General features: G+C 39.3%; 1 non-coding gene across 1 annotated transcript; it reads left to right on the top strand.

Moving 5' to 3' along the window:
* Positions 1 to 962: 962 nt before the first annotated feature.
* Positions 963 to 1070, top strand: LOC130977297 (small nucleolar RNA R71). Its single transcript, XR_009084996.1, has one exon. It is a non-coding gene; the product is annotated as a small nucleolar RNA R71 (small nucleolar RNA).
* Positions 1071 to 8395: the final 7325 nt, after the last annotated feature.

The raw sequence follows: 8395 nt of genomic DNA on the forward strand, positions 1-8395 counted from the left end.
TCCTCTTCAGAGGAAGAATACTCATCAGAGCTCATGAATGGCAGAAGTAAATCCAATGGAATCTCTATGGTCTCATTGTGAGCCTCAGATTTCCATGGTTCCTCATTGGGGAACTCATTGGAGGCCAGTGGACGTCCATTGAGGTCTTCCTCAGTGGCGTTCACTGCCTCTTCCTCCTCTCCTAGTTCGGCCATGTGGATCATGTTAATGGCCTTGCATTCTCCTTTAGGATTCTCTTCTGTATTGCTTGGAAGAGTACTAGGAGGGAGTTCAGTAATTTTCTTGCTCAGCTGTCCCACTTGTGCCTCCAAATTCCTAATGGAGGACCTTGTTTCAGTCATGAAACTTTGAGTGGTTTTGATTAGATCAGAGACCATGGTTGCTAAGTCAGAGTGGCTCTGCTTAGAATTCTCTGTCTGTTGCTGAGAAGATGATGGAAAAGGCTTGCCATTGCTAAACCTGTTTCTTCCACCATTATTATTGTTGAAACTTTGTTGAGGTCTCTGTTGATCCTTCCATGAGAGATTTGGATGATTTCTCCATGAAGAATTATAGGTGTTTCCATAGGGTTCTCCCATGTAATTCACCTCTTCCATTGAAGGGTTCTCAGGATCATAAGCTTCTTCTTCAGATGAAGCATCCTTAGTACTGCCTGGTGCATTTTGCATTTCAGACAGACTTTGAGAAATCAAATTGACTTGCTGAGTCAATATTTTGTTCTGAGCCAATATGGCATTCAGAGTATCAATCTCAAGAACTCCTTTCTTCTGATTTGTCCCATTGTTCACAGGATTCCTTTCAGAAGTGTACATGAATTGGTTATTTGCAACCATTTCAATTAGTTCTTGAGCTTCTGTAGGCGTCTTCTTCAGATGAAGAGATCTTCCAGTAGAGCTATCCAAAGACATCTTGGATAGTTCAGAGAGACCATCATAGAAAATACCTATGATACTCCATTCAGAAAGCATATCAGAAGGACACTTTCTGATCAATTGTTTGTATCTTTCCCAAGCTTCATAGAGGGATTCTCCTTCCTTCTGTCTGAAGGTTTGGACTTCCACTCTAAGCTTACTCAATTTTTGAGGTGGAAAGAACTTTGCCAAAAAGGCATTGACTAGCTTTTCCCAAGAGTTCAGGCTTTCTTTAGGTTGTGAATCCAACCATATCCTAGCTCTGTCTCTTACAGCAAAAGGGAATAGCATAAGTCTGTAGACCTCAGGGTTAACCCCATTAGTCTTGACAGTGTCACAGATTTGTAAGAACTCAGCTAAAAATTGATAAGGATCTTCCAATGGAAGTCCATGGAACTTGCAATCCTGTTGCATTAGAGAAACTAATCGAGGCTTAAGCTCAAAGTTGTTTGCTCCAATGGCAGGGATAGAGATGCTTCTCCCATAGAAGTCGGGAGTAAGTGTAGTAAAGTCACCCAGCACCTTCCTTGCATTGTTGGCATTGTTGTTGTTTTCGGCTGCCATGTCTTCTTATTGTTTGAAGATTTCTGTTAGGTCCTCTACAGAGAGTTGTGCCTTAGCTTCTCTTAGCTTTCGCTTCAAGGTCCTTTCAGGTTCAGGGTCAGCCTCAACAAGAATGCTTTTGTCTTTGCTCCTACTCATATGAAAGAGAAGAGAACAAGAAAATATGGAATCCTCTATGTCACAGTATAGAGATTCCTTGAGGTGTCAGAGGAAAAGAGAAATAGAAGGAAGAAGTAGAATAATTCGAACTTATCAAGAAAGATGGAGTTCGAATTGTGCATTAAGGAGGAGTGTTAGTCCATAAATAGAAGGATGTGAGAAGAGGGGAAGAAATTTTCGAAAATAAATTAAAAACATTTTAAAAACATTTTGAAAAATACTAATTGATTTTCGAAAACTAAAAGTGGAAAAGAAATCAAGTGATTTTTGAAAAAGATTTTGAAATAAGAAATCAAAAAGATATGATTGAAAACTATTTTGAAAAAGATGTGAGAAAAATATAAGATTGAAAAGATATAGTTTTTTTTAAAAAAAATATGGTTGAGAAGATATGATTTGAAAACAATTTAAAAAGATTTGATTTTAAAAATTAATGACTTGGCTAACAAGGAAAGATATGATTCAAACATTAAACCTTTCTCAACAGAAAAGGCAACATACTTGAAATGTTGAATCAAATCATTAATTGATAGCAAGTATTTTTGAAAAAGGAAAGAAATTGATTTTGAAAACATATGATTGAAAAGATATGATTTGAAACAGATTTGATTTTGAAAAATTTTGAAAACCTGAAAAAAATTTGAATTAAAAACAAAATCTTCCCTATTGTGCCATCCTGGCGTTAAACGCCCAGAATGGTGCACATTCTGGCGTTTAACGCCCAAAGCACTACCCTTTTGGGCGTTAAACGCCCAGCCAGGCACCTTGGCTGGCGTTTAAACGCCAGTTTGCCTTCCTCACTGGGCATTTTGAACGCCCAGCTTTTTCTGTGTAATTCCTCTGCTGTATGTTCTGAATCTTCAATTCTCTGTATTATTGACTTGAAAAGACACAAATTAAAAATTTTTTGGATTTTCAATAATAAAGAAAAATCAAAATGCAACTAGAATCAAATAACAATGCATGCAAGACACCAAACTTAGCAGTTTGTATACTATTAACACTAACAAAATGAGAATGCATATGAGAAACAACAAAACACTCAAGACAAGAGAATTTAAATATCAGAACAAGGAAATCATCAAGAACATCTTGAAGATCACTTAAGACACGTGAATGAATGCAAGAAGAACAGAAACATGCAATTGACAGCAAACTTAACATGAGACACTAGACTCAACAAGAAACAAAAATATTTTTTGTTTTTATGATTTTGTAATTTTTTTTTTGGATTTTTCGAAAATTAAGTGGAAAAGAAAATAAAGATATCAAAATTCTTAATGAGAATTCCAGGAATCATGCAATGTTAGTCTAAAGCTTTAGTCTAAAGAAATTAGACATGGCTAGCCAAGCTTCAGCAGGACATTGCATTCAAGAGCTAAATTGATGAGAATCAATCAGCTTTGGTGATGATAAGAACATCACCTTGAAACACTAGAATTCATTCTTAAGAATTCTGAAAAATACCTAATCTAAGCAACAAGATGAACCGTCAGTTGTCCATACTCGAAACAATCCCCGGCAACGGCGCCAAAAACTTGGTGTTGTTGCCGGATCAAAACTTGGCACTGTTATTGCAGGGAACAAATGCGAAACTATAGTTAGGACATTTAATTCCCCAGCAACGGCGCCAAAAACTTGGTGCACGAAATTGTGATTCATTCTTTTCACAACTCAAACAGTCCCTAGTAATGGCTCCAAAAACTTGGTGCGCAATACCATAGTCTAAACATAATTTCACAACTTCGCACAACTAACCAGCAAGTGCACTGGGTCATCCAAGTAATAAACCTTACGCGAGTAAGGGTCGATCCCACGGAGATTGTTGGTATGAAGCAAGCTATGGTCATCTTGAAAATCTCAGTCAGGCAGATTCAAATGGTTATGGATGATATATGAATAAAGTATAAAGATAGAGATACTTATGTACTTCATTGGTGAGAATTTCAGATAAGCGAATGGAGATGTTTTGTCCCTTCCGTCTCTCTGCTTTCCTACTGTGTTCATCCAATCCTTCTTACTCCTTCCGGATTCTCTTGAAGACCGCCAGGCACGCGTTCATAAGTGAGAATGATGATGAGCATCACATAATCATCACATTCATCAAGTTCTTGAGTGCAAATGAATATCTTGGAATAAGAACAAGCTGAATTGAATAGAAGAACAATAGTAATTGCATTAATACTCGAGGTACAGCAGAGCTCTACACCTTAATCTATGGTGTGTAGAAACTCCACCGTTGAAAATACATAAGAACAAAAGTGATTATTGGCTTCGGCCCCAGAGAGGGAACCAGAAAAACCAAGATGAGAATACAATAGTAAAAGGTCCTATTTGTAGAGAACTAGTAGCCTAGGGTTTACAGAAATGAGTAAATGACATAAAAATCCACTTCCGGGCCCACTTGGTGTGTGCTTGGGCTGAGCATTGAAGCATTTTCGTGTAGAGACTTTTCTTGGAGTTAAACGCCAGGTTTTGTGCCAGTTTGGGCGTTTAACTCCCATTCTTGTGCCAGTTCTGGCGTTTAACGCCGGGCAGTTTTGAGCTGATTTGGAAAGCCGGGTTGGGCCATCAAATCTCGGGCAAAGTATGAACTATTATACATTGCTGGAAAGCCCAGGATGTCTACTTTCCAACGCCGTTGAGAGCGCGCCAATTGGACTTCTGTAGCTCTAGAAAATCCACTTCGAGTGCAGGGAGGTCAGAATCCAACAGCATCTGCAGTCCTTTTCAGTCTCTGAATCAGATTTTTGCTCAAGTCCCTCAATTTCAGCCAGAAAATATCTGAAATCACAGAAAAACACACAAACTCATAGTAAAGTCCAGAAAAGTGAATTTTAACTAAAAACTAATAAAAATATAATAAAAACTAACTAAAACATACTAAAAACATACTAAAAACAATGCCAAAAAGCGTATAAATTATCCGCTCATCATCGGCCAGTCTTTAAGTTATTATATTAGCTATCCGTAAGACCTCGTCAGGTTCTTTTTAGATTGCTTTCGATAACTTCTTACATTATTCTGTGTTCATCTTTGTCGATTTGTAGAAAATGGTTGGCATCTTTAGATCGTCCTTTGGGTGAATTGCATTTTCACCTTTATCGGACGATTGTCTTTATCGTGGTCGCGTAGTGAATTTGTTTTTCACTTTCTGCTGACCTGTTGCTTTATAATCAGATGATGAATACTTCAGATTAATGCGTCTTGGAATTTTGTAGAATATCTAAATAAACTTTATTCAAAGAAAAAATGCAAATATATACATGTGGGAGTTTCCTTGTCCCTTTAAGTCGGGTATGATCTAGGTCTCTACATGGTGCCTCATTAAAAAACCTTTTCAGGAAAAAGAGCGCATCCATTTAGTGAGATCCTTTACCTTTTCTAACTGTAGTACCTTCTTAGGTTGCAGGCGTGCCATGATCGGGGAAACTCTCGTCCATCAAGCTCGGACAGTCTGTAGTAGCCCTTCCTTAGTACTTCAATGACTCGGTAGGGTCCTTTCCAGTTTGCTGCCAGCTTTCCTTCTCCGGGTCGAGTTGTTCCAATGTCATTTCTGATTAGGATGAGATCATTCTCTGCAAAACTTCTCGGCACTACCTTTTGATTATATCTGGAAGCCATTCGTCGCTTTAGAGCTTCTTCCCTGATCCGAGCTCCTTCTTGGATTTCGGGTAACAAGTCGAGCTTTTCTCTCTGAAGTTGGGAGTTTGCTTGTTCATTGTAGTGGACTACTCGGGGAGATCCTTCTTCGATTTCTATTGGAATCATTGCCTCCGCTCCGTATGCCAATCGGAATGGTAATTCGTTTGTAGTAGAATGGGGGTTGTTCGATACGCCCATAGGACTTGTGGAAGTTCCTCGGCCCAAGCTCCCTTTTCTTCTTGTAGCCTCCGCTTTAGTCCGGCCAATATGACTTTGTTGGCCGCTTCGGCTTGTCCATTGGCTTGGGGGTGTTCGACGGAGGTGAACTGGTGTTTTATGTTCAAGTCGGCCACCAATTTTCTGAAGCCTGCCTCTGTAAATTGGGTACCGTTGTCCGTGGTGATGGAGTATGGTACCCCAAACCTCGTAATAATGTTCCTATATAGGAATTTTCGACTTCTTTGGCGTTGGCTAGGGGTTCTACCTCGATCCATTTTGTGAAATAGTCTACTCCTACTATGAGGAATTTTACTTGTCCCGATCCCTGTGGGAAGGGTCCGAGAAGGTCGAGTCCCCATTTCGCAAATGGCCAGGGTGAGGTCACGCTGATGAGCTTTTCTGGTGGGGCAATGTGAAAATTGGCAAGTGACAAACCCCAATTTGAGGGTTTGTCTTGTATTGAATTTAGAGTATTTTGATAACCTTTTGTCACATTTAGCCTATAAATTAGCATGGTTTTGTTATCTCTCCCGTATTTGTGCCTAAGTGTAAAAACATGCTTTTTAAGCCTTATTTTGATGAATTCTAGTTCTTCTTTGATTCCATAAGATGCCTTGATGTGTTTTTTAGTAATCCCAGGATGAAATAGGCTAAGCATGGATCAGAAGAAGCAAGGAAGGAAGCATGCAAGTGGAGAGAAGCACAAAAAGCCAAAGAATTGATCTCGGCCAAGCACGCGTACGCGCACAAGGCGCTCGCGCGCACATCGCAGAATTAGCCAGGGACGCGCACGCGTACCGTGCGCGTACGCGTCGTAGTCCGCACGTGATTCTTTCATTGCAACACGTACCTGGCGATTTTGGAAGGTTTCAACAACCAACTTTGGCGCCAAAATGCATATAAGAGCCAAGGATTGAAGGGGATTAACACACATTCACATCTATAGACTAATTCTAGATCATTAGATAGATAGTTTTAGTTAGAGTTAGTTTCTAGAGAGAGAAGCTCTCACTTCTCTCTAGAATTAGGATTAGGATTAGGTTTAGTTCTGAGATTGAGATTTAGATTCATCTTCTTCTATTTCTATCTTCTCAATTCCTTGTTGTTACCTTCATTCTTCTTCCATTCTTTTATTGCAATTTCCTTTATGTTGTTCTTGTATTTTGTCATAGATCTAGTATTGTTTCTTTTACCCTCTTTCAATTCAATAAAAGTAATTCATAATAAATGTGTTTCTTTTGACTGTTGTTGTTAATTCCTTTCAATAATTGTTGTTAGATTTCATTCTTGTTGTTGATTTACTATGTTTTCCTTTTATGCCTTCCAAGTGTTTGATGAAATGCTTGGTTGGATTTTAGTGTAGGTTTTGTTCCTCTTGGCCTAGGTAGAGTAATTAGTGACTCTTGAGTTATCTAATTCCTTTGTTGATTGATAATTAGAAGTTGCTAATTGATTTGAATGCCTCTAAAGCTAGTCTTTCCTTTAGGAGTTGATTAGGACTTGAGGAATCAAATTGATTCATCCACTTGACTTTCCTCCATGGTTAGAGGTTAACTAAGTGGGAGCAATGGACAATTTGTTATCACAATTGAAGAGGATAACTAGGATAGGACTTCTAATTCTCATATCTTGCCAAGAGCTTTGTTAGTTGTTAGTTTATTTTCTTTGCCATTTATATTTCTTGTCCAAAAATCTTAAAAACCCCAATTATAACTCACAACCAATAACAAGACACTTCATTACAATTCCTAGGGAGAACGACCCGAGGTTTGAATACTTCGGTTTATAAATTTTAGGGGTTTGTACTAGTGACAAACAACTTTTTGTATGAAAGGATTATTGTTTGGTTTAGAAACTATACTTTACAACGAGATTTTATTTGAGAAATTCTAAACCATCAAAAATCCAATCGTCAGCAAGCTTCTGGCATGGTGGGCATGTCCTCACAAATTCTGTAGCCTCCTTTTGTAGGGTTGGCCAATAAAATCCCGCCCAAAGTATCTTTTTGGTGAGAGCTTGCGCTCCGAGATGATTACCACAAATGCCGCTGTGCACTTCCTCCAAGACTTCCTTTGTGTTGGAAGTCGATACGCATTTTAGTAAAGGTATTGATATCCTTCTTTGTATAGTGTGTTGTTTATGATAGTGTAGTACTGTGCCTCCCTATTCAGTTTCTTTGCCTCCTTTTCATCTGTAGGGAGTGCTTCTGTTTTGAGGTAGTTTATTATGGGGGTCATCCATCCTTGATCCCGACCTATTATGGCTAGGACTTTTTCTTCTTCCGCTATTGATGGGTTCTGTAGTATCTCCTGGATGAGGCTTCTGTTGTTGCCCCCTGGTTTGGTGCTGGCTAATTTTGAAAGGGCGTCAGCTCGGGCATTTTGCTCACGAGGCATGTGGTAGATCCTATATTCCCCGAGTTATCCGAGCTATTCTTTGGTTTTATCCAAATATTTTTTCATGGTCGGATCTTTGGCTTGGTAGCTTCCTATTATTTGTGAGGTCATGACTTGTGAGTCACTGTAGATGTTGAGTTTCCGAGCTCCAATCTCCCTAGCCAACTTCAAACCTGCTAACAGTGCTTCGTATTCTGCCTGGTTGTTCGAGGCCGGGAATCCGAATTTAAGGGAGAGCTCAAGCTGAGTTCCTAGGTTGCTTTCGATTATCACGCCCGCACCACTTCCTATTTTATTCGAGGATCCGTCCACGTATATGTTCCATTCTATGGGGATTTTCGGGGTCTCTGTGAATTCTGCGATGACGTCGGCCAGGTGTTGTGATTTGATGGCTGTCCGCGCCTCGTATTGGAGGTCGAACTCAGACAACTCGGTTGCCCATTGTAGGATTCTTCCTGCTAGATCTGTTTTCTGCAATATCCCTTTTATGGGTTGGTTGGT

Source organism: Arachis stenosperma, chromosome 4, assembly GCF_014773155.1.
Source record: "Arachis stenosperma cultivar V10309 chromosome 4, arast.V10309.gnm1.PFL2, whole genome shotgun sequence".
In the NCBI taxonomy this organism is placed as follows: Eukaryota; Viridiplantae; Streptophyta; class Magnoliopsida; order Fabales; family Fabaceae; genus Arachis; species Arachis stenosperma.